General features: G+C 41.8%; 1 pseudogene; it reads left to right on the forward strand.

The window, feature by feature from the left end:
* The first annotated feature begins 1,130 nt into the window (after window positions 1-1,130).
* Window positions 1,131-14,251, forward strand: LOC129649090 (60S ribosomal protein L7-like; annotated as a pseudogene).
* Window positions 14,252-21,548: the final 7,297 nt, after the last annotated feature.

Genomic DNA, 21,548 nt, shown 5'->3' on the forward strand with positions numbered 1-21,548 from the left:
TGATGCCCTGCAGCTTCATTGGCTCATGGGGTTACTCACTTTCTGCCATTCAGTCCAGCCCTCAGGCCTGGCTGCTCCAGACTCCTGACATTGGTCTTGGTTGGAAGGATCACAGTGTTGGAGGAGGGACCTTTGTGGGGGTCTTCCTCCTCCAAGATCTTAGCACCCAACTCCAGTTATTCCTCCAGATCCCAGCCTCCAGCTGTAGCCCCCTGCTTAATGTTGTTCAGCCGCTCTGTCATGTCTGACGCTGCAACGCCATGGACTGCAGCATGCCAGGCTTCCCTGTCCTTCACTATCTCCCAGGGTTTGCTCAAACTCACGTCCAGTGAGTTGGTGATGCCATCCAACCATCTCACCCTCTGTCGTTCCCTTCTCCTCTTGCCCTCAGTCTTTCACCAAATCAGGGTCTTTTCCAGCGAGCTGGCTCTTCCCATCAGGTGGCCAAAATATTGGAGCTTCAGCTTCTGCATCAGTCCTGCTGCTGCTGCTGCTGCTGCTGCTGCTGCTGCTAAGTCACTTCAGTCATGTCTGACTGTGCAACCCCAGAGGCAGCAACCCACCAGGCTCCCCCGTCCCTGGGATTCTCCAGGCAAGAACACTGGAGTGGGTTGCCATTTCCTTCTCCAATGCATGAAAGTGAAAAGTGAAAAGTGAAAGTGAAGTCGCTCAGTCGTGTCCTACTCCTAGCGACCCCATGGACTGCAGCCTACCAGGCTCCTCCATCCATGGGATTTGCCAGGCAAGAGTACTGGAGTGGGGTGCCATTGCCTTCTCCAGCATCAGTCCTTCCAGTGAATTTTCAGGATGGATTTCCTTTAGGACTGCCTACTTAATGAGACTACACTAAATGCGCTTCGGCAGCCGGTCTTTGCCCCTCGCCTGCTCACCTGCATTCTTCGGGCCACCTCACTGTGTTCCTCTGCCCAGTCCTCTTCCACAGACCTCTGTCTCCACTTAGATTCCCCTTTGCCTGAGGATACTATTCTCCTTGTCCAGTTGAGAATAACTGACGGCTTAGTGGAATACTAGAAGAGAGAAAGAGGAAACAAGGAGATTTCCCCTGTTTGCAATTTTCCCTGATGACTGAACTGTAGGTAGTAGTGAGAAGAGCCAGCCCCATGTGAAACATGAAATTTGTGATGGCCCAAAGAAAAGTCCAGATGAACTTCCAGAAGGGAAAACAGATCCAGGAGAGGGGAAAACAGCAGCTGCTTGTTTCCGTGGTACGGCCAGCAATGCTCACTGAAAAACCAGAAAGTGAGGTGAGGTCAATGTGAGTAAAGGTCTCTAAAGTCTCATACTTTATTATCAGCATGAATGGAAGAGAGATACCCTTAGAGTTGCCAGTCAGGCGGTGGGTTTTGCCAGAAGGAACAAGAAAGAAAACTTGTTTCAAGGCACTGAGATATTGCAATTTCTGATCACGCCTTAATTTGACCTACCTTGTGGCTCAGCTGGTAAAGAATCTGCCTGCAATGCAGCAGACCTGGGTTCAATCCCTGGGTTGGGAAGATCCTCTGAAGGAGGGCATAGCAACCCACTCCAGGATTCTTGCCTGGAGAATCCTGATGGACTAAAGAGCTTGGCAGGCTACAGTCCATGTGGTCGCAATGAATTGGACATGACTGAGCACTGAAGATTATCTGAACTCAACTATTCATCCCATTCATCAATCCAAGAATATAGTTCTGGGGTCTATGTATATGAACTCTAACAGATTTCAAGGATTTTCTAAACTGTAGTAAGCAAGCTGGCTATGGGACCCAGGACATTCTGTGGGGCCACCAGAGTTTAAAGTCCCATTCCTTTATCTTTGGTCACCAAATCTGTAGACTCAAAGAATTTTCCTGTGGCCTTGTACTCCTCAGGCAGTTGGCAGGCTGATATATAGTCATTATTTATTACAGTGGGATACATTTGGCCATAAAACAATTATATTCAGCCCAATCCCCAGCCAATTTAATACTATCATGGAAAATAAAACCTGCAATTCAACCAGCTAATGAAAAATCTAAAACTTTCACAAATCCACAGGTACATTGCACTGCCTGTCCAACTACTGAAGAAATCTTGCTAGTACAAAGAAATTCAAATACCTCTTTTGTTTTTTGACGATGACTTGTGGCTTGAGGGATCTTGATTCCTACCAGGGATTGAACCCAGGCCTTCACAGTGAAAGTGCAGAATTGTCACTGAAGTCATGTTTGACTCTGTGACCCTGTGACTGCAGCCCACCAGGCTCCTCTGTCCATGGGGATTCTCTAGGCAAGAATACTGGAGTGGGTTTCCATGTCCTCCTCCAGGGGATCTTCCTGACTTCTGCATTGTAGGCAGGTTCTTTACCACTGAGACACTAGGGAAGAAGCCCCTTACCACTAGACCTCCAGGGAAGTCCCTCAAATACATCTTAAATGTGTCTGCTTTCTCTCCATCTCTGTTGGACTTCTACAGTCCAAGCCCTGAACCCCTTTTTACGCTCTGTGTAGTCTCACTGCCTGCCTCAATTCTTTTCCATCCTCAGTAAAAGTGATCTTTCTAAAAACACAAATCTCATCACAAATCTAATGCTTGCAGGTAAAATTTAAAGTCTCTCTCCAATAGCCAGAATCAAGTGACATGGTCTGGCTCCTGCTTCCTTCCCAGCCTGAGCTCTCACCAGCTTTCCCCACCTGGTGCCCCCCATCCCCACTCCACCGGCCTTCCTAGGAGGCTTGGGATGCACCATTCTCTTTTCTATCACCTTGAGACCCCTCTCACAGGCTCTGGTACCCTCTGCCTGGAATTCTTTTCTCCTGGACCCTCTTCCACCCTGACGAACCTCCTCCTGGTTCTTCAAGTCTCAGTTTATTGATTTATTTTTATTTTTTGGAGTATAGTTCCTTTACAATGTTATGGTAGTTTCTGCTATATAGCAAAGTGAATTAGCCCAAGTCTTAGTTGAAATATTACTCTAGGGGCCTTTCTCCCTTCCCACATTCTCCACTCAGTCAGGTCTTCTGTATATTCTCTTGGAACACTCTGGACTTCTCCCTGGTAGCAATTCCTGCAACTGTCAGTAAGCTTTGCGTAACTTGCCCTAGGCGGAGCGTGAGGGAAGGTCTGTCTCATCATATTTGCATGCTAGCCCCTGGCACAGCAGCCCCTCCCACTGATTTGTGTGATGAATCAGCCACACGGTGTCTCCATTGGGCATCTGTTCGGTGAGTAGAGCTGACTCTGAGCAGACAACCCAGTAGAGACCCACAGCCTCCCTCAGAGCCTTTCCCGGCTCTCTCCTGTCCTCTGGGCCCCTGCTGACCTTCATTCAGACCTCATTTTCCTCCCCTGCCCAGGGTTCTGCACCCCATGCCCCTCCCCTGTGGTCTCCCCATCTCTCCCTCAACACATCCAATACAGTCTTTCCTCCACTCCATTTCTGTCAGCTCAACTTTGGGCCAGTGTGTTCATTTTGAAAACACCAACTGGTAAGCAAGTGAATTAACAACGGCTGCTTCCCAGACAAACACCAAACACCATGTCTCAGACACAGTACGAACTTGAAGCAGACAGGGGTTGCTTAAACTACTCAGTCTCTATTTTACTTTCCTCTGGCAACAAGACTCCATTTTTTATTTATTTTTAAATTTCGGGAGGAGGAAATTCCTCTCTTTCACTCTCAGCCTCTGAGATTCCCCTGGTGGCAGGGGAGAGCATGTGACTTAGGCTAGGCCAGTTGATATATTTTGACCCTCTGATTGGTGCAGACACATGATCCAAGGCAAACCCATGAGATTTCATGTCAACACTTTTCTGAGACTAACTAGTAAAATGAGTCTCTTTCTCTGGTGGGATTAAAGCTGGTAGGATGCATGCCTGTAACTTCTAAGGACAGGGTGGGGAGCAGGAAGGCATGTTGCCACAGCATGGGATGGGCTTGTCTGAGGATGAAACCCATGCAGAGGACACCAGAGGCCAGATCTGGAGGAAGCTCAAGTGTGGAAGACATTATTTGAGCCTAGTTGTGCCTAAAGGCTAATAAAGTTTCTTCTTTACTTGAAGAATATCAGATTTGGTTTTTTCTCACTTTTACCCAGGAGAATCCTGACTATGACATAAATTAAAGAGTAAAGAAATGGTAAAGCAATTATACTCCAATAATGTGTGTGTGTATATATATATATGTGTGTATATAATTAAAAAATGAAGAAATGAATGAACACAGTGAAAGTCAGCAGACATGACCTGCAGAAGGCCTTGATTCTTGTGGTTCTACCACCCTCAGAGTGTGAAACCTTGGACGAAATTCTGAATTTCAGTTTCTTTATCTACAGACTGAAGAAGCTGATTGGACTAGATCTTTAATATTCTTTCTAAGTTTAAAATTCTAGGATTCTGTGATAGCAAGATGTCCATAGAATCTAAACGCAAAAGAATTAGTTCCAAGTGCTAAGAATTTGGAATAAGAACCCATAAAGAAAATAGTACTGGATCAGGAGAGACTCTTCCTGGTCCTCCCACAGTTCATATGTGCACGGCTTCCTATTATGTTTCCAGGTTAGAGAAACAAGGAACTTCCTGTACTGATAACAGAACCTACTAGAGTCTGAAGCCAATAAATAGAAAAATAGCAACCTCATAGCGGTGGAGTTTCGTGAGATAGCTTCTTTATTTCACAGCACTGCAGGTGTGTGTGTATGTATAACATACATACATAAATAATACACATAAATATACATTTAACTTTAAGTTAAACATTGTGGGAGATATGTCCTTCCTTAAATTTAAGATAATATAAAAATAAAGTCATTCATAATTAAACATAAATAATAATAATAATATACAATTCCTATTAGGGTCTAGTAAACAAAGTAGAAGGGCTTCCCTGATAGCTCAGCTGGTAAAGAATCTGCTTGCCATCCAGGAGACCCTGGTTCAATTCCTGGGTTGGGAAGATCCTCTGGAGAAGGGGTAGGCTACCCACTCCAGTATCCTGGCCTGGAGAATTCCATGGACTGTACAGTCCATGGGGTTATAGTCCATGGGGTCACAAAGAGTTGGACACAACTGAGCAGATTTCACTTTATTTCAAACAAAGTAGAGCCAGCAAAGAAAGTAAATAAAACATCACTTACTATCATCCAGAGATGAATGAAAGATTATGTGGCTATTATTCTGATATTAGATTTGGAACAAACTCTGTTTCAACTTGTAACTAAATATGTCTCTGGAACACCATTCAAGTCAAAGATATACTCTGTTTAACAAAAGCACTTTTCTTACAAAAGAAACAATTGCTATGTGAAAAGAGAAACTGAGCCAGAGGCTAATCTCATATAAATCAATGAAAATTCTCCCATAAGTATTATTAATAGTATCTTAATTTATCATTTCCCCTCAGAGTTACATAAACTGAAAATCTAGCATCACAGATAAAACACATAAGCCATCAAAGTAGAAAAATTTTGTTCTTCTGTTTTTCTCTTTGATTTGTTATTTCTTTACCCGTCACATACTGGAACTGAAAAATGAAATCTTGTCTAATTTCTCAATAGATAATGATCTTAAACAATTATCTTTCAAATAGCCTTAGATTAAAATTTTAGAACCACCTTTAAAGTTCCTTTCAACTTTTTCCTGTCATTTGAAAGGGCATTCCACACATATTAGGTCTGGTCCAGTAAAGAGCCATAGAAAAGGCATGATGTAACTATGATGCCTCTAGAGGATCTTAAGCTCAGATGAGGAGATGAGAGAATATGAGCGGGATGGGACTGTATTGAAGACATTTTCAGGTCAAATAATTCAGAACCAGGTCTCATGAGTGATAAGGCAAGTTCAATTTTCAATGTGATCTTTGTTAACTATTATTCAAAGCCTCTGAAGAAACAGGAAAAAAGAACAACCATCTCTCACCTATTTGTCAAGCCATAAATAAAAGGCTAGGTTGTAGCGTGTAGCACAAACCATTTTGAAAGTTTTTTACTTTTTTTTCTTTCATGGGTCTATAAAATTATATAGTGCATTCTCAACTTCGGAGCTTGCTAGAGGAAAAGAGCTTAGGAAATGTTCATTTCCTACAGAACACAGGAAATATGCACAGGCTTCTCGCTATCTCTTGTTCCCTTAACTTCTGGATTTAGGCCAAGATTATTTAACTCATTAGCCTTTGACTCAGTAATTGTTAAACCCAGCTGTGTAGTTGTTTTGGTTGTTATTTTTCATACATAAACAGTATGTGCAAACTAAAGTTGAACTGTACCCAGTGACAGTGGCTTTCATCCCTTCACTTACTCTTACATTCGTCAAGCGGTTACTGAGCACCTTCTGTGTACCAGGGCACTGCACCGGGTGGCGGGGCTGGCAAGTCAGAGTTCAGTCTCTGTGTCTAGGGACCTGAGGGCCACCAGTGGAGACTGAAAGTAAATGACAGCAACAGTGCGATCTATGAAGTCAAAGTCAGAGGGATCCTCCAGGATCCACGGGAGGTGTAGGATCCCCATTGGGTGGGGTCACTGTTGACACAGGCTTCTCCAGGGGCACCACTCAACTGAAGCCTGAGAGGTGGAAGGGAGTTTAGCCAAGCAAAAAAGGGAAAGGGTGGGAGGGGGCTGCTCCCACAAGATCCAGGAGCCACCAAGGAAGCCCTCAAAAGATCCAGAGCACAGTCTAAATGCCAGAAACAGCCAAATGACAGCACTGTGCTAAAATGGTCTTTGTTAAACAACTACCAAGGCTTCGATTTCACATCTGGAACGATGAAGAATGATTTGCAGAGGTGACGGCTCTGTGTGTTCCTGAGCTAGTGATGGATGGCATCACAGCAGAATATCGGGCACAGATGGGAGGAAGCAGATCGGAGCCGAGGCCCAGAAATGACTCTGTCAGAAGCCATTTCATGTTGCGAAAATCTCATAAATTTCCTGAAACAAAGCTCACTTGCATTTCAGATGAACAGACTGAAAGAGAAATGAGGAATGGAAAGAAGGGTGGAGGGAAAGCCAGCAGATAATACAGACAGATGTCTCTAAAAGAGCTGATGCACAATTTTTCTTTCAATTTCTACAGTTCCTGTTGACAGGTGCTTTTTTAGTTCTACAAGGATTTCCTACTAAATAAAAACTTTTAAAAATTATTGCATGATGCTTTTTTTCTTGCATTTTAAAGACATGAGGCATATCAAATTTGTGTCTTTGTTATGAAGATTGAGAAGCAGAATTTATTCGATTGAGATTAGGTTACTAAATATTCATATTTGGGGATTGAGGGGTTTTTTTCTATTTTTATGTTGAATCCAGATGTTTTCAGTTTGCATAAAATGACAACAGATATGTGTAATGCCTTCTTCAATAATTCATATAAATCTCTGCACAATGCCTAGCATATAATAAGTGCTCAATAAATGTAGCTATTATTAGTGTTGATATATGTTTACAGTAAATAAATAAAAAATGTTTCCTAAGATATATACACTCTTTTAAAAAACAAACAGTACAGACACATGGTGAGAAAAGCAAATAATTTTCAAAAACTTGTAATGAAGATCAACAAAGATTTGCCTCTTCTCCTTCTTGCTCTCCTATCCTTTCCTCAGATGCAGTTGAGTGCCTTTAACTCTTTTAGTTACTGCTTCAGATGGCTGTCTCATATTAGTAAATTATAGGCTTACCTATCATTTTATTGTGAAACCAGTTTGAGGCGTTATTAACTAACTTCTTTCCACAAGGAGGATTTAAATCGAGTTGGTGATGGACAGGGAGGCCTGGCGTGCTGCAATTCATGGGGTCGCAAAGAGTTGGACATGACTCTGAACTGATCCTCTTATTCATTCACTCAAGAAATAATTATTGAAAAAAAAAAAGAAAGAAATAATTATTGAATACGGACTATATGCCAGGTACTGAGTAGGCACGCGCCGAGGGTGCCACTGTGAACAAAATATCTTCCCTGTGGGTAGCTTACTTTCTAAGAGAAGAGACGCTGAACAAAGACGCTGAACAAACAATTAAATATATTGTATGCCAGGTGGTTAAAAATTCAAAGGAGAATAGTTAAGTAAGGTAGGGCTAAGTGGAGGGGCTACAGTTTTAAAGAGTTGGTCCAGGAATGCCTCACTGAAAAGTCATGTATGCACAGGCATGTGTTCTCAGTCCCTCAGTCGTGTCCAACTTTTTTGGGACTCAATGGACTGTGTAGCTTGCCAGGCTTCTCTGTCCATGGGATTCTCCAGCCAATAATACTGGAGCAGGTTGCCATTTCCTCCTCCAGGGGTTTTTTCCTGACCCAGGGATCGAACCTGCCTCTCTAGCACAGATCCTTTACCACTAGCACCACCTGGGAAGCCCAAGAAGTTGATTATTTGACTTTAATCCTTGGAAAATTTTCTTATATTGTTGACAAGTTCTTCACCTTTGTTTTCTCTATTCTTTATTATTGGATGCCCTATTGATCACATGTTGGTCCTACAGGTTTAATTCTGTACACTGCTTGGATATTTTAAATGTATTTTTTAAAAGTTTTGTTTTCTGGGAGATTTTCTTGATTTTATCTTTTTAACTCTTCATACCGCAGATATATGGTGTGTATATATATATATATATATATATATATATACATATATATATATATATATCTTTTTTTTGAGACTCCTGAGGTCTCCTGGGAAGTCACCTCTGACTTCCAGCCTCAGTATAGAAACCAAATTGCTGACATTTTATGCCAAAACAAGTGGATGACAGTCCACTGGCCCATACAATCACCCTGTTTTCAGCCCTAAGCCTAAATACCACCCACTGCTCTACTGGGAATTCGAGAATCCTAAGTCTTTCTGGGATTCCTCTGAGCAAATCTGATTTTTCTTGTCTATATGTCCCTGTGTTCAGTGAGAGAGGCTGCTTCTTCTGGTCTGCTAAATTTGCTAAATCTGTATTCCAGAAATGTGTGGAAACCTAATTTTTTACTGACTCCAATCATTCTTTTTGTCCTCATGGATGTATAGGTTTCACATGCTTTTACTATGATTCTGGTGGAATCTACAGAAGAAGATAATATTAATGTATTGTCTAACCTGTTGTCTATAATTGGATATCCATGTACTATTTTTAAAAGTATTTATTGATTGCTAATTTACATCATATATATGCATACATTTATGTACAGTTTCCATAAATTTATCCCAAATATACATTGTTTATGACTGTGTATACACAAATGTATGTACATATGTGTGTATATATGTACATGTATTTGTGTGTGTTAATCTTTTTTCCATCATTCCAGTCTTTCAGAGTTGAGATACATAAACTTAAGAAATACCTTCAGTCTCAAAGACGTAAAGTCCTATATATTATGTTTCAAGGTGAATAGCATAGCATATTTGAGGATCTGCAAGAATGGCTAGAGTGTATGTTTATTTTCAGAAGAGGGAAATGATCACAGAAGACTCTGGAGAGAATTTTTTTAAAAACAGAGCCAGAAGAGCCATGTAAGCAAAGTTAAGAAGTCTGAAGTTTATTCTATGACCGATAGAGAACCACTGAATGAGCAGAGCATGATGTAATCAGATTTATACTTAAGAAAAATTACTGGCTATAGCAGAAATAATTGAGTAGGGGGCAAAATGGAGATGAAGATCAGCTTGCAGGTGGTTGCAATGATTGAGTGATAAAGGCTTGAACAAAGGCTTGAACAAAGTCAGTGGCAGCAGAGACAGAAAGAATTTGACCAATTTGAGAGATACTTCGAAAGGAGAGTTGATGACTCTTGGTGTTTGTTAGAAATAAGAGTGGAAACGGGAAGAGGAATCAGGGATAATTGCCAGTTCTGACCAAGGCAGTGGATGCTGGTGCCATTTGCTAAGATCGGAAGCACAGATGGAGCAGCAGGCGAAGAAGAAGGTGATGTGGGAAGAGAGAAGAGTAGGATCCAGAAGCCAGCTCTATCCACTGAGGCAGACCACAGCCAACCACATGGAGAGGGAGATTCAGTCTACCCTAAATACAGACTGAAGCACTAACTGATATCTCCTGCTGGTCACTGATCAGAGACAGTTATCTGGGGACCAGAGAAAGAACAGGACTGTCTATTACATCACAGTTCACTGAAAAGACACCACCATTTCCACAATTTATCTCCAGGGACAGAGAAAGTTACTGCTACCATAAACTTTTAAAATTGTATCTTTGAAAAAAAAAGAAAAAAAAAATTGTATCTTTGTTACAGGCCTCACATGGCAGATTCAACATGCTAATTACAGCTACGTGCAACTGTACTCCCCAAATTGAAGGTACACATTCTAGTCAAGCACACATACAACACTCATCCAAATCAATCCCACACTAGTCACAAAAGACAGCACAGAGTTTTTCAAAAATGTGATGTCTTAGAGATTACATTTTAACCACATCATTACTAAATTAGACAATGACAATAATCATATATAAAAGGAGAAATATTACATTGTGATTGGAAGCACCTCCAAACAATTCATGAATTGAAATGGAAATGATGATGGAAATTACAAAATATTTAGACATGAACAACCATCGAAGTATCAGAATATATGGTGGTTCTTAGATATCAATTTATAGCTTCAAATATTTCTTTAAAAGTATTGCAATGAATAAGCATTTCCTTCAAGGAAGCGCATAAAATCACTCCAAAAAATTAGGCACCAAAGTAAGATCTCATCTTTCTTTATTATTATTTTTTTTTTTAATTTTATTTTATTTTTAACTTTACATAACTGTATTAGATTTGCCAAATATCAAAATGAATCCGCCACAGGTATACATGTGTCATCTTTCTTTAATACAAAACATTATTAGGTACATTTTACTGGAATAAAAAATGGGGTGGGGGACAGAGGAACATTATTGGGTAAATAAATAAACACCTATTGGGTAAATAAACAAACACTTATTTTCCCAAGTAAAATGTTTATCAACCAAGTAATAAAAATGCTAATTTCATTCAATCTGCCCTCTTTGCTTTTCTATATCTATACTGATCAAAAACATCAATGGGTTCGTATTAACAGATATTCAACTTTGTCATAAAAATTATGTGTATATAATATCTATATGTACATGCAATATGATTGTATGTATATATCACAGTCTAATTTGACATTTTGCCTCTAAACAGAAAACAGCTCTGAGAGAAGCAAGACGAAGGAATGAATACGGACATGGGCCCAGGGTCAGACAGTATTGAATTCTGTCTCCACTCTAACCTTGTATTACCTGAGTGACTTTGGCAGATTTCTGAAATCTTCAGTTTCCTTCTCCGTAGATTAGAATCACTGTGACACTGGTACCCGCCACAAGTCACAGCTCCAAGTTACCCAACACAGAGCGCTGGCACCGGGTGGAGGCGCTCAGCTTCGTTTCGTCATTCTAATGGTGACATTGAGTTTTACCAAGAGACTGCTATAGACTGAAAGTTGCATGAGTTCCTTCTGAAGGCTTAGGGGAAAATCTGTTCCCTTGGGTTATTTCTGGTTTCTTGAGGCGGCCCACGTTCCTTGGTGTGTGACCTGTGAGAAATAAATTGCTGTTTACAAGCTAGGCATTATTGGTAAAGAACCTGCCTGCCAATGCAGGAGACATAAGAGACACGGATTTGATCCCTGGGTCAGGAAGATCCTCTGGAGGAGGGCATGGCACCACACTCCAGTATTCTTGCCTGAGGAATCCCATGGACAGAGAAGCCTGGTGGGTTACAGTCCATAGGTTTGCAAAGAGTTGGACAAGACTGAAGTTACTTGGCATAGCACAGTCCATGGTATTATGTTATAGTGGACCATGCACCAAGACAGAGACATTATTTATGATAAAAACTCAAGGATTCCTTATCCAGACAAACAGCTGTTCTAGTGGACAAAGGAAGTATAAACAAATCCCTAATCAATAACTTGGCTATTTTTTTCTTTCTTATCCAACTGAGTGTATTGCTGAAATATAGTTACGACACAGACAGACACACAAGTAAATCTCACACTTTTGTCATTTTTCCCCTTTTGGACTATCATGGAAGAGTTTCTTCTAGGACTTGAGGAATGGTGTGTACTTTTTCACACTTTTCCAAAGAGGAATAAGCAGACTTGTAAGGTTTAATAGACAGAATAATAACTCCCAAAGAAGCCCATGTCATAATCTACTGGACCTGTGGATAAGTTACAATATGTCAGGTTTCACTGCAATGGGGATTTAATGTAAATGGAATTAAAGTTGCTGATCAGCAAGTCCTGAGATGGGGACAGTATCCTCGATTATCCCAGTAAGCCCACTGTAATCATAAAACATCTCTAGAAATAAATGTGAGAGAGAGAAGACTCAGTGTCAGAGTGACGCAGCCTGAGAAAATCTCCACCCACCATTTGCTGGCTTTGAAGAAGGAAGCAGGTTACACACCAAGGAATGTGGGCAACCTCAAGAAACCAGAAAAAAAAAAAGGAACAGATTTTCTCCTAAGCCTTCAGAAGGAACTCAAGTCTTGCCACTGCCCTCATTTTAGTGAGACCAATTATAGACTTTTGAGCTCCAGAAACGTAAGCGAATAAGTTTGTATTGTCTTAAGCCACTGAGTTTGAGATAATTGGTTACAACGGTAGTAGGAAACGAGTACACAAGAGTTCCTTACAAGGAAAGAACGAGATGGTGGCCACTCACTAGATACATTTCTGAAAGGCCTTTCTCCCCTTTCATCCACAAAATCCTGACTACGTTTGTGATCCCTGCGTTGGTGACAGTTTCTCAGGATTCAGCCTTGGGACATCTCATTCCTGTGTGTTCTGACTCTATAACTTCATCGACATTCGTGGCTTTCAATGCTGTTTTTATACAGGGCTGATCCACAAGGTTGTGTCTCTCACTCAGCCCTCCTTGCAGAGCTCCAGGCCAGAATATCTCTGTTTGGGATCTCACAAGGATCTCAAGCTTCGTGGGTCCAACACTGAGTTTTTTCTTTTTCTATTCTCCACTCCCCATCCTCACATCCCCAGCCCACCTTTCCCTAGATTTCCCCAATTGCTCATGATAGAAACTCATCAAAACACATTTGACACCTTTTCTCAACCTTGCAAAATATCGGACACAACTGAGCATGCACGCACACACACTCAGCCTCTGAGTACCACTCTCATCAAGCCTGTCTTCACATACGTCTCTAATTCATCCAATTCTTGCTTCTGTCTGTCACCACCCTAGTCCAAGCTATCATCACATCTTCCCTGAACTACTGTATCAGCCTCCTAAAACCCCTGCTTCCCTCTTCCCTCAGAGAATTCTCCATACGGCAGCCCAAAGTGACTTTTTTTTCTGCACTGCACAGCTTGAGCCGCTTGTGGGATCTTATTTCCCCAACCAGGGATCGAACCCAGGTCCTCAGCAGTAAATGCTCGGAGTCCTAACCACTGGACTGCCAGGGAACTCCCCAGAGTGATCTTCTAAAATATGAATGAGACAATCCATGCCTCTGCTTAAGATCTTTTTATGGCTCATGCAAGAGTATCAAAACATGCTCTTTTCTGGCTGGAATCATGGAGAAAAAGGAGAGAAGAAAAAGAAGGTTCCTGCTATACTAGAAACCCATAAGAAAAAGCAAAGGAAATTCACTGAACTGAAGACCAAGAGCCTGGGAAAGAAGTTTGTGCAAAACATGCTTTGAAAAGCAAGTAGAAAATTTATCAGTGATAAAGCTAAGCACTATTACAAGGCGTATAGGCAGACGTACAGAAGTAAAATTGTTAGGACGGCAGGAAAGGCTGGTGACTTCTACGTTCCTATGTGCCAATCCAAATTGGCACTTGTCATTAGGATCAGAGGTAGCAGTGGTGGGAGCTCAAAGGTCCAAAGGTACTGCAGCTTCTTCACCTCCTCCCGATCTTCATTGGCACTTTTGTGAAGTTCAGGGAGGCTTTAGTCAACATGCTGAGGACTGTGGAACCCAGAATGCACGGGGGTACCCAAGCCTGAAGTCAGCAAATGAACTGATCTACCAGCTTGCAAAATCAACAGAAAGTGAATTGACGGGTAACACGTGGATCACTCAATCTCTTGGTAACTGTGGCATCGTCTGCATGGAGGATCTGATTCATGAGATCTATTCTGTTGAAAAATATTTCAAAGACGCAAACAACTTCCCATGACCCTTCAAATTATCTTCTCCACAAGGTGGAATGAAGAAAAAGACCACCCATTCTCTTGAAGATGGAGATGCTTGCACAAGATCAATAGGCTTATTGAAATTAGTTTGTAATCTGGCCTGTTAATAAACAGATACTGCTTGCAAACTGAAAGACAAAGGAAAATCCAAACCCTGAGCATGGCTTAAAAGGCCCTGCGTGGTCTTCCTCCATTTTTCAAAATTTATCTTACGCCACTACCCCATGGAGCCACACTGACCTTCTTCTAATTCCTTGAATCTTCCAACTCCCCCCCCACCCCCCGCCCCCCTCCAACCTCAGGGCCTTCATACAAGCTGTTCCTTCTGTCTGGAGCACCTCTCCCAACCTTCCACATGACTCTTCAGCCTTCAGGTTGCATCTTATCAGAGAGATCTCCTCCTACTTGAAGAAGTTCTCATAACATCTGTTATTTTCTTCCATTGTTCTGAGCAAAATCATTAATTATACATACACTTAACTATTTAATTCCGGTAACCCCTACTGGTCTAGACGTTCCCCCGATCATGTCTACTGTGCTCATCTCTGCCTGACTCACCCCAGGCACAGTGTCTCACACATAGTAAGTGCTCAGTTCATTCAGTTCACTCGCTCAGTCGTGTTCAACTCTTTGCAACCCCATGGACTGCAGCACACCAGGTTTCCCTGTCCATTCCCCGAACCTGCTCAAACGAATGTCCATTGCATTGGTGATGCCATCCAACCACCTCATCCTCTGTCGTCCCCGTCTCCTCCTGCCTTCAATCTTTCCCAGCATCAGGGTCTTTTCCAGTGAGTTGGTTCTTCGCATCAAATGGCCAAAGTATTGGAGTTTCAGCTTCAGCATCAGTCCTTCCAATGAATATCCAGGACTGATTTCCTTTAGGATTGACTGGTTGGATCTCCTTGCACAGTAATGTTTGATAAAAGAATAAATGAATGAATGAAGGATGAATTTGGATGAAGTTGACAGAGTTTTTAAACTCTCCTATCCTGGTACTTCCTTAGTGGTCCAGTGGTTAAGGATCTGCCTTGCGATGCAAGGGACGCGGGTTCAATCCCTGGTTGGGGAACTAAGATCCCACATGCTGTAGAACAAGGAAGCTCCTGCGTCACAACTGCTGAGCCCGTGCACCACAGCGAAGTCCCAGTGCAGCCAAAAAGAAAAAAACCTCTTCTGTCACCTTCTAGAAATTATTTCTTCCTCTGTCCCCCATTAGATTCTCTTTGCCACTTCCTCCTCCCTTCCCTAGCCAGCGCTCCTAAATCTTCCGGCAGCATCAAAATACGTCTATCCTGTCGCATTCCCACAGGGACTCTGCCCTCTTCTGGCCAATATGGGAACTGACTCCATTTCAATGGCGCTTGAGGATTTATTTTCCTTCTCAGGTATTTTTATCTTAATCAGCAACCTCTGGAACACCAAGAGCTTGACGCAAAATAAAGACCCCAAATCCATTGCTATTTAATAATGGGTATAAATTCAAGTCTGTTATCAAATTCGTGAATGATGAATTCCTAAATATAACCATAGCAAATGTCATCTGTCAATTCAACACTTATTTATTAACTATCTACCCTGGCTGTGAAACTTAGAACTCTTCAAGGAGCCTCGGACCCAACAGTGGAGAAAGATACTGTAAGTAAATTAATGAAACTGTCCCTTCTGTAGATCATCCCCATCTCATTTCCTCTAGACCAGGACACAGGGGAGGAGGATGAACCCTGGGTTAAAAATTTCATCAGCTCCTATACACTATGGCACGTGTATGTGTGAAGTTAGTTGCTCAGTCATGTCCAACTCTCTGCGACCTCATGGACTGTAGCCAGCCAGGCTCCTCTGTCCATGGGATTTTCCAGGCAAGAATACTGGAGAGGGTAGCCATTTCCTTCTCCAGGGGATCTTCCTGATCCAGGGATCGAAATTGGGTCTCCTACATTACTGGCAGGAGCCACATTGGCATGGGCTTCCCCAATAGTAAAGAATCCACCTTCAATGCAAGAAACCCAGGTTTGATCCTCGAGTCGGGAAGATCTCCTGAAGAAGGGAATGGCAACTCATTCCAGTATTCCTGCCTGGAGAATTCCATGGACAGAAGAGTCTGACAGGCTACAGTCCAAAGTCAGACATGACTAAGCACGCAGGCACATATCCATTATGGCACATAAAAGACCTTTTCATATTTCCATCACGCCTGAAAGAGGGGCAGTTCTAATAAAGATTAGAGGTAGGCTCAAGAAAAAGAGCTAAGAGTACTCTACATTTCCAGGGAAATGTTTTAAAACCCATATCTTTCTTGGAGGCCTAGATGACACTGCCTTTGAGAATAGGCAGTGCTTGTACATGTGTGATTGACAGTTAATCGTGAGGCCAAAGGAAACACTTGCTGGACAGAGTATCTACCACTCACCCTAACAGGGAGACCTGAAAAGTAGTCAGGGTTTGGAACACTCATATGTACCCTGGGCTACTCTGAGGCACTCAGAATGCCAGAGGCCACTCGCGTTGACCTGCTTAGGCCACCTCTTCCCACCACCATTCCTCATTCCACTCTCACTCCTGCATATTTTAAGAGGCTGAAAAACTCAGATTTGGGGAAATGTAATGCTAGGGAAGAGGGATGGACCCAGGAATAAAACCAAATCCTGTGCCATATTTTCTCATTTTCCTTGTCATGGCTTCTTTAGATACACCTATCCTTTAAAAGTGGACATTTAGTGGGGAGGAGCCAAGATGGCGGAGGAGTAGGACGGGGAGAACACTTTCTCCCCCACAAATTCATCAAAAGAGCATTTAAACATCGAGTAAATTCCACAAAACAACTTCCGAATGCCGGCAGAGGACATCAGGCACCCAGAAAAGCAGCCCAACTCTTCGAAAGGAGGTAGGAAAAAATATAAAAGACAAAAAAAGAGACAAAAGAGGGAGGGACGGAGTTCCGTCCCGGAAGGGAGTCTTAAAAAGAGAGAAGTTTCCAAACACCAGGAAACCCTCTCACTGCCGAATCTGTGCCGAGCTTTGGAAGCACAGAGGGCAACATAAAAGGGAGGGGGAAAAAAAAAATAAACAATTAAAAATCGCGGTTTGTGAGCCCTACGGGAACTCCCCCAGCGGAGAAGCAGCGCAGACGCCTGCACACGGCATTAGCAAGCGGGGGCTGGGCAGGGAAGTGCGGCACGGGCTGTGTCCCTTAGAGTAAGAATCGGGCCGAATGTCCTGAGCGCTATCTGAGCGAAATAATTTGGGCTAGCAAACCAGACTGTGGGATATCTACCACGCGAAAAGCCAGCCCTAACCTAAGACACCGCCAGGCCCGCGCACAGAACAAAGGACTGAACAGAGATAGCCGGCTGCAGACCTCCCCCTCCGGTGACAGGCAACCAGAGCCGGAAGGGGGCAATCGCAGCCCCAGAGAGACACTATCTATAAAACTGTAAGCAGGCTTCTTTGCTAACTAAAACTTCTTGGGGGTCTGGACGGTCAACATCTGCCTGAGAAGGTGCGCCGGTTTTACACCCAGATAACCGAGTGGCGGGGAGGCGATAAGTCGCAGCATTGGCGCCCGCCAAGCACCTCATCGCCTGAGCTGCTCGACCTGGGAAGAACACAAAACGCAGGCCCAACCGAGTCTGCGCCTCTGAGGACTACCCGAGTGCCTGAACCTGAGCGGCTTGGACCTGGGAGCTCAGTCCAGGGCCGGCCTCTGATTGCTCCCGGCGGAACAACCTAGAGCCCAAGCAGTGTGGGCAGGGAGGTTACACGCGCCGTGAGCGGGGGCAGACCCAGTGTGGCCGAGGCACTTCGAGCGCACGCCAGTGTTATCTGTTTGCAGCATCCCTCCCTCCCTCCCCACAGCGCGGCTGAATAAGTGAGCCTAAATTAAAAAAAAAAAAAAAAAAAAATAGTGTCCTCAACCATCCCCTTTGTGTCAGGGCGGGAACCAGACACTGAAGAGACCAGCAAACAGAAGAAGCTCTAACAGAGGGAAACGCCTTGGAAGCTACAGGCCATAGATTAAAACCCTGTGGTTACTACGGATTACATAGGAAGGGGCCTATAGATCTTGAGAAATATAAGTCGGACTAAGGAACTGCCAAAAATGAACTGAACCCACAATACTCACAACAAAACCAGAGAAAGACCTAGATATATTTTTACTATTTTTACGATCAATCTTTCTTTCTTTCTTTTTTTTTTAATTAAAAAAAAAAATTTTTTTTAAGTCCTCTATTGTCCTTTAATTTTCACTTTTATAACTATTACTTTGCAAAAAAAAAAAAAAAAAAAGACCCTATTTTTTTTTTTTTTTCTTCTTCAGCAAACTTCATATATATATTTTATAATTTTTTGACCGTGGTTTGTTTTTTTTTTGTTTTTTTTTTTTTCTTTTTTCTTTTTCTTCTTTTCTTTAACATTGCATTTTTTAAATTCCAAACTCTACTCTAGATTTTTAATTTTAGCCTTTTGATATATGTTATCAATTTTGTACCTATAGTTTTTTTCATAATTGCTGTGACTTTTTTTTTTTTTTTTTCCTCTGTTTCTTTCTCTTCTTCTTTTATATAACATCGTATATCTGCAATTCCAAACTCTACTCAAGATTTTTAATTTATGCTTTTTGGTATTTGATATCAATTTTGTACCTGTATTTTCTTTATAATTTTTGCGACATTGTTTTTGTTGGTTTGTTTGTTTTCTCTCTTTATTTTTCTTCTTCTTCTTTTTTTTTTTTTTTTTTTTTTTTAACGTTGTATTTTTGAAATTCCAAACTCTACTCTGGATTTTTAATTTTTGCTGTTTGGTATTAGTTATCAATTTTGTACCTGTAGTTTCTTTATTACTTTCACGACCTTGTTTGTTTTTCTTTGTTCGTTTTTTCTCTCTTTCTTTTCCTTCTCCTTTTCATTAACATCGCATTTTTGAAATTCCAAACTCTACTCTAATTTCTAATTTTTGTTTTTATGTATTTGTTACCAATTTTGTACCTTTAAGAACCCAATCTTCAGGACCCATTTTTCACTAGTGTACGAGATTACTGGCTTGACTGCTCTCTCTCCCTTTGGACTCTCCATTTTCTCCACCAGGTCACCTGTATCTCCTCCCTAACCCCTCTCTACTCTACCCAACTCTGTGAATTTCTGTGTGTTCCAGACGGTGGAGAACACTTAAGGAACTGATTACTGGCTGGATCTGTCTCCCGCCTTTTCATTTCCCCCTTTTATCCTTCTGGCCACCTCTGTCTCCTGCCTCCTTCTTCTCTTCCCTGTATAACTCCGTGAACATCTCTGAGCGGTCCAGTTGTGGAGTGCACATAAGGAAGTGACTACTGGCTAGCCCACTCTCTCCACTATTGATTCCACCTCATCTCATTTGGGTCACCTCTAACTCCCTCCTCCCTCTTCTCTTCTCCATGTAACGCTGTGAACCTCTCTGAGTGACCCTCACAGTAGAGAAACTTTTCATCTTTAACGTAGATGTTTTATCAGTGGTGCTGTATAGAAGGAGAAGTTTTGAAACTACTGTAAAATTAAGACCGATAACTGGAAGTAGGAGGCTTAAGTCCAATCCCTGACTCCAGGGAACTCCTGACTCCAAGGAACATTAATTGACAGGAGCTCATCAAACGCCTCCATACCGACACTGAAACCAAGCACCACACAAGGGCCAACAAGTTCCAGGGAAAGACATAACAAGCAAATTCTCCAGCAACAAAGGAACACAGCCCTGAGCTTCAAGATACAGGCTGCCCAAAGTCACCCCAAAACCATAGACATCTCATAACTCATTACTGGACATTTCATTACACTCCAGAGAGAAGAAATACAGCTCCATCCACCAGAACATCGACACAAGCTTCCCTAACCAGGAAACCTTGACAAGCCACCTGTACAAACCCACACACAGCGAGGAAACGCCACAATAAAGAGAACTCCACAAACTGCCAGAATACAGAAAGGACACCCCAAACTCAGCAATTTAAACAAGATGAAGAGACAGAGGAATAGCCAGCAGATAAAGGAACAGGATAAATGCCCACCAAACCAAACCAAAGAGGAAGAGATAGGGAATCTACCTGATAAAGAATTCCGAATAATGATAGTGAAATTGATCCAAAATCTTGAAATTAAAATGGAATCACAGATAAATAGCCTGGAGGCAAGGATTGAGAAGATGCAAGAAAGGTTTAACAAGGACTTAGAAGAAATAAAAAAGAGTCAATATATAATGAATAATGCAATAAGTGAAATTAAAAACACTCTGGAGGCAACAAATAGTAGAATAACAGAGGCAGAAGATAGGATTAGTGAATTAGAAGATAGAATGGTAGAAATAAATGAATCAGAGAGGATAAAAGAAAAACGAATTAAAAGAAATGAGGACAATCTCAGAGACCTCCAGGACAATATTAAACGCTACAACATTCGAATCATAGGGGTCCCAGAAGAAGAAGACAAAAAGAAAGACCATGAGAAAATACTTGAAGAGATAATAGTTGAAAACTTCCCTAAAATGGGGAAGGAAATAATCACCCAAGTCCAAGAAACCCAGAGAGTCCCAAATAGGATAAACCCAAGGCGAAACACCCCAAGACACATAGTAATCAAATTAACAAAGATCAAACACAAAGAACAAATATTAAAAGCAGCAAGGGAAAAACAACAAATAACACACAAGGGAATTCCCATAAGGATAACAGCTGATCTTTCAATAGAAACTCTTCAAGCCAGGAGGGAATGGCAAGACATACTTAAAATGATGAAAGAAAATAATCTACAGCCCAGATTATTGTACCCAGCAAGGATCTCATTCAAGTATGAAGGAGAAACCAAAAGCTTTTCAGACAAGCAAAAGCTGAGAGAATTCTGCACCACCAAACCAGCTCTCCAACAAATACTAAAGGATATTCTCTAGACAGGAAACACAAAAATGGTGTTAAATTCGAACCCAAAACAATAAAGTAAATGGCAACGGGGTCATACTTATCAGTAATTACCTTAAACGTAAATGGGTTGAATGCCCCAACCAAAAGACAAAGACTGGCTGAATGGATACAAAAACAAGACCCCTGCATATGTTGTCTACAAGAGACCCACCTCAAAACAGGGGACACATACAGACTGAAAGTGAAGGGCTGGAAAAAGATTTTCCATGCGAATAGGGACCAAAAGAAAGCAGGAGTAGCAATACTCATATCAGATAAAATAGACTTTAAAACAAAGACTGTGAAAAGAGACAAAGATGGTCACTACATAATGATCAAAGGATCAATCCAAGAAGAAGATATAACAATTATAAATATATATGCACCCAACACGGGAGCACCGCAGTATGTAAGACAAATGCTAACAAGTATGAAAGAAGAAATTAACAATAACACAATAATAGTGGGAGACTTTAATACCC

This window comes from Bubalus kerabau, chromosome 1, assembly GCF_029407905.1.
Source record: "Bubalus kerabau isolate K-KA32 ecotype Philippines breed swamp buffalo chromosome 1, PCC_UOA_SB_1v2, whole genome shotgun sequence".
Lineage (NCBI taxonomy): Eukaryota > Metazoa > Chordata > Mammalia > Artiodactyla > Bovidae > Bubalus > Bubalus kerabau.